This window comes from Nothoprocta perdicaria, unplaced genomic scaffold, assembly GCF_003342845.1.
Source record: "Nothoprocta perdicaria isolate Ctin4 unplaced genomic scaffold, notPer1 scaffold_1, whole genome shotgun sequence".
Lineage (NCBI taxonomy): Eukaryota > Metazoa > Chordata > Aves > Tinamiformes > Tinamidae > Nothoprocta > Nothoprocta perdicaria.
Window position 1 is genome coordinate 984,669 of NW_020454093.1, and position 6,000 is coordinate 990,668.

Below are 6,000 nucleotides of genomic sequence, written 5' to 3' on the forward strand. Positions count from 1 at the left end.
AGCATCTGTTTCATTGTCTCTTTTCTCACTATATTTTTCTTCTCTTGGTACAGAGGCACAGGAGATAAKGGAAGCTGTGCCTGCAAAAATCACTGCCAAGACCAAAAGAAATACTGTCCAGGAACCACCCTGACAGGTTTTGTGTATTCCCTATTATCAGCATTGTAGAAAATCACACATTTTAGTGCATGGTTAGCCACTTCAAGATGGTGTTAGCCACCTGAGAGGCCATTTTGGCCATGGGGTGGTAGGAGAGGACTCATAGCATCAGGGAAGTTTGCTTCTTGGAGACCACCTTCTGGCTAATTCCTTCAATCGGGATGGTCTTCCTGCATTGAAACCCAGACAGACTTTGCTCACCTCAGTTGCAGCATTGGGAAAGCAGAGACAGAAAACTGACCTGGCAGCGGCAAGACRAAAGCACTCTGAGGACTTCTGGAGCATGATCATGAGAGCCATCTATCTTGGATGTAGCCAAGCAGAGGAGAAGGAGTGGTGACATGCCACAAAATGGAAGGAGTTGAGAGGCTGCATTGCTGAAGGAGGAGTGTCAAAACAAACTCTGCAGAACAACAAAAGGCAGAAAAAATAAGTATTTGTTTTGTTCTTTGTTTGCTTTTTAATGAAAATAGGCAGCCTAGTGTTTGAGGGTTGTTAGTATTTCTTGCTGACCTGCAGCTGGTGCATTTTTCACCCACTTCTGTCAGAATTTATTTGAGTTTTGTACTGAACAGTGATCAGACTTTGCCCCTTGCTTTACTTAGGCTCGGAATTGCTTATACAGCAAACGCTCTCTGCTAGGGTTCTCATTAATCCAGTTCTTTGTTGAGGTTTCCTAGAGGAATTCCTATTTGGTAAACCAAACAGAATTAAAAGGAATGCATCTGTGCTAAGGGTATCCATCTCGGGTCTCTTGGCTCTATTGTCCCACAGAAATTAGACTAGGAGCCCTCTGCGCTTGCATGGTGCCATGATACCCATTGGCACTTGACAAAGAATTACTAACATATTAGTCTAGAAACTTAGCAAATGCAGTATTTGTGGAAAGCTCTGGCAATGCAACTTGTGCTCTTGAACACAGGGCTCCTGCAATGGGAGAAATGGGATCCTTACCACTAGGTGGCAGGGATCTTCTTACATATTCATGTAATTAAACGGAATGTCTGATGCTGGTAATAAACAYTGTCCACTCTTTTGAATAGGCTAAAGGAGATTGAAGCGGAAATAGATTTTTTTTTTTTTGACAAGATTGGTGAATATTCTACAGTTTGCCTATGTGGGTTTTTGTTTTGTTTCTTTTTTGTTCCTCCAGAGGCTCAGATCTCACAATGAGCTTTTTGCCTCTGCATTTGTTTTGTTGAAACTTGTCAACCTCCTACATGTATATAAACTTGGATCTTTTCCTCTAGAGATAGTGCCTGTTATTGAAAGTATTGAAACTTTCAGGCCCAATTCAACATTCATTTCTTCTATGTAGCCATGGTATCAGACTCAACCAGTATGCTGTGAACAAAGACAAGACAGGAAAGCTGCTTTGGGCCTTCTAGCCACTCCTTACACAGCACCCACAGACCAAATTTAAACTGGGCGAGAACTTGAGAGTTTGGCCCAAGAAGCTGTACGCTTCCCTTAAAAAAAAAAAAAAAAAAAAAGAAAAAGAAAAAAAATGCCGGGTTGAAGGAGTTTCACTACGGATTATATGACATTTCACCTCATGTTTTAAGTTTCTATAAAGCCTAGTTTAGGTCAAACTGATTTTGACAGAAAACCAGTCATAACTAAGAGCTCCATATAGTTTCCATCTGACAACATAAATCTACCAGCAGGCTCATGGGCAGCCCAGACAAGGTTTGCTGAATCTTACAGCTCCAGATAGTAAGGCTTTCAGTGAATGTACTCTGATACGTAGTTTTGGTTATGATATGTAGATATGTAGCTTGTTCGTTTTGCAAAGCATCGGGGTGCAAGGATAGGAGGAAAGATAAGTGAAATGTAGCTTTTTCACAACTCAGACACTGCCCTCAGATCCCCAGCTCTTTTACACYGTCTCGAGAGGCTTGGCGGAAGCATGTGGGATGCAAATGGGAAAAGGGTATAAGGAGATTTATGCAGTTTTAATGTGTGCACACATATATTCATACTGTGTCATTGGCTGTACATCCATTCATACCTTCACACTCCCAAGGACTGTTTTCTTTTTTATCCAGCCCCTTTTGTTAATTCTGTTCTTTGGTAAACTTGGAAGCTCCGGTATTGCACAGCCTTGCACACCCTTTTGTACGGAGCCACCTTCCTCTGCGTTTAGCAGATTATTCTCACAGAAGGATGAAGACCTTACTTGGTAGATCTGTGTTTCTGCAGAGTGCCTTGARATGTTCAGTTTAACAGAAGTACTCATTTTTACAAAAGTGGATAGGTATATCTCATTTCAGACTTGTGAAATGATTTAATAGGCTCTCATAAGGTGGAAGTAATATAAAGAAAGTCTTGAATAATTTTTTTACAATGTTTTTTTTTTTCTTTGGATATTGTTCATTTCATTGACTAAAAGGCATGTTGTAATTTTCAGTGRTATGAGAGTCTAAGTGGTTTCTAATTAAATCCTTCACCTAGTATAATTCTGCTGATCACCCCTAGTTATTACAATATTGCAATAATTTCACTGAGATTCACAGAGGGTTGGATTGTTTCTGCCTGTAGGTACTCAATATCCCTCAGGATTAATGCTTTTTAAAACTTTCTAACATATTCCAGTCCATTCTGCTGCTTTTAACATCACACTAAAGACTTTCAGCATACCTCTTTGTACTGCACATTCAGTGCCTTATTAACAACACTAATTATGTTGCTAAGGGCACTCACTGCAATAGTTTTCTTATACACAATCCAGGTACACAAGATGGAAAAAAAAAAAAGAACAAATGTTCAATACAAAACGCTGCATGGATGAAAGGTGAGAGCATTTTTCCCTTATATTTACAATATTCACAGTTGACATGAAAAAGCATGCTCCAGCTTGTGAACAGAAGGCCAAGCCAAGGGCTCTCACACTAATGAACCCCTTAGAATTGAGCTATGTTTAAAGATTAGGATTTATTCCTTGGTGTGGATGCTGCATGGACTGAGATTTTTCACTGGACAGCCAGTGCGCAAGGGAGCTGCAGGTTGGCATTACGAGACCCCAAAAGATGTGCTGACTACACAGGGCTCATGGAGGGCCTAAAGCCCCGTTAGTCCTGTTAAATCTATTGCTGTACTTGTCAACAGCAGAAAACTCTTTTCATGGACTTTGCTTCTTTTTGCAAAGTTTACCCAATGTCTTCTGTTCATACATGTCTTTCTTGAATGTGTAGCATATCTGCTTTCAGGGCCTCTCCTTTCCTTGGACAAACACTCCTTCTATTTTGATTTAAAAGCCAAGAAAATCCTGACTCTTCATTTGTGTTTGAGTTCCCACACATTGATGCTTACAGTATCTYAGGACACTGATGAAGATCAGGATGTAAGGCCCTGTCATTGTCTATTTTCACAGAATCCTCTGCAAATTCCCAGTGCTGAAGAGTAGCTGATTGTGTCTGAAAAGCACTCAGCAGCACTAATTTCATTTCTGAAATCATAATCATTTCCATCAGCACCAGGGAAACAGAATCATGGGAGCTAATACCCATGCTGCACATATTTTCTTGGCAATGCTCGTTCCTCTTAATTAAATTAACCAGCTGTGAAACTGAAGAGAGGGGAGATGAACAGGGTAAATAGAGGAAGAAAAAGGTTTTACTTCCATTACTCCATGCTAAAACTTTTTGCTGACACTTCGTGTGCATGGCAGGACTGGAGCTGATATCATACCAGTAAAAATAAGTTAAGTAAATCAGATTCTTATCTTAAGAGGAAAAGATGAGGAAATATTCACATTGTGAAGAAATTTGCCTCATTCTTTTACAGATAATTGYAAAGAAATAAAAGGTAAAAATAAATTAAAGAGCTATCTCAAATATGCCCCCCCAAGACATAAAAAAGTAATAAGCTGTTTGCTATAATTAGAGTCACAATTAAAATACTCATTGGATTTATAATTCCTGAGACGGTTATCCACTAATGCCCTCCTGTTGGAATGGATTCACCATCCCAATGTAGATGTTTGGGGGTGCGGGGGGGGGGGACGGTTTGAAAAGTTGCAAAGATACTAATTTTAAAGACTAGAAGTGACCTTGACTTCCTGCATAATACAGACAAAAATACCTTGTAATACATAATATGTCTTTGGACAACTTTCACATAAGAATACACTGAACTTCTGCAGCAAAGTAAAGCAAAGATCTGAGTAAAGAAACTACTACTGATAATAATCTATTAAATATTCTTGTAACAATTCAAGTAACCTTGACTTGTCAAAAGATGACAGGTATCTGACTAACAATAGTTCTCCCATCAGTCCAGATGAGCAGAAGTACTTTCTGGCTCTCTTCTCCAAAAGGAGAGCAAGCATGTAGGACATAATAAAGTGCATCCCGCCAAGAGTTATATACATCTCACCTTGACAGGAAAGATGATGGCACAAGGCAGAGTTGATTCTGATCAGTAAGCTTCTCTGTACAAGATGAATACTTCAAATAATCATTATGAGTATAGAGCTCTAACTTTATGGACTTCCTAAGGTTTGTCTGGCTTGGAGAAGAATATTCTGAGGTCTAAAACATATTAATAAGAAAATGAAAATACATACTGACTGGGAGATCAGACGCTGGTTACAATGAAATAAATTGAGGAAGTCTTTTGTCTGTAATGAATGTGGGCCACAGCATACCCTAAGCCAAGTCAAAAAGAAAAATGGTGCTAAAGAGAAGGAACATGTGCTGAAAAAAATGAAAAAGAAGTAAATACTGGAGGTATCTATACCTCTTATGTCTTTATTACAATAAATATCTAGGCCCTAATCCCATTTCTCCCAAATTCCCTCAAAAGGCTTCCATTCACTTAAGAGACATTTAAGCTCTGAGGTGCTAATTTAAAAGGCCAAACAAAAAGACATATGGTAACAGTGCTTATGTCTCTATAGGAGGAAAACAGAAAACATTTCAATAGAAATATGCCCTTTTTTTTTTTTTTTTGAAATGCATGCTTTTTAGGGCTAGACAGCTAAGCCTCCCCAGATGACTGCAGTAACTTGTGYGTTTTTTTGTTGTTGTTTGCATGCTTGTTTGTTTTTTACATAATAATGCAATTATTTTCATAGAAAAGATGTAATGCTCTGTTTGTATGAGRTCATGCAACCATACACATCATCCTAACTATGGGGAGTACTAGTTCCAACCCAAGTTTCATTATTGACTACCCACTTCTCTATGAAAAAAAACTCATTGGCATTCAGTGCAGGGGCTTAATTCACAACTCTGAGTTTGTGAGCTGAAAGCACAGCCCTGTTTTAACGTAGGCAAGCTTTGAAGAAAGGCAGATAAGGTAGCACAGATCTAAGCGAGCTATTCTTTTTGCTTGGGGGCAGAGATAGATTCCTTTGGGAGACTGGGGACCACCTGGGCATTCATCATATCTGCTCAAGAATCAATGTATTTATACTGTGCATACAATAGCCTGTCAGAAAGGGTAGTGGGTATCTTCGTATGGTGCTCCTGTAGAATGCTCAGAAACTGGATGGTGGATTTTTATTTTTCTGAGTTGGTTATTATGATAGTAAATAAAAGGTATTATTTTAAACAGAAATAGAAACCCAACATAAAGCTTCTCTATAATCCTGATAAATTTGTACCATTAGAATTAGATGTAGGTATACATACAGAACCATTTTATGTATACACATGTAAATTGTTTTTGAATGAAGGATTAGGGAAGGAAAATAATTTAAGTGCAGTTGCAGCTGCTTTAAAACACACAGTGCTGATGACTGCTTCAGGAAAATGATCACAGTTTTAGACTGAGATTTTCAGTCTGGAGGACTGAGCCACTCATCTATGAGCTGCTATAAGGAAAGATGTGAGCAGG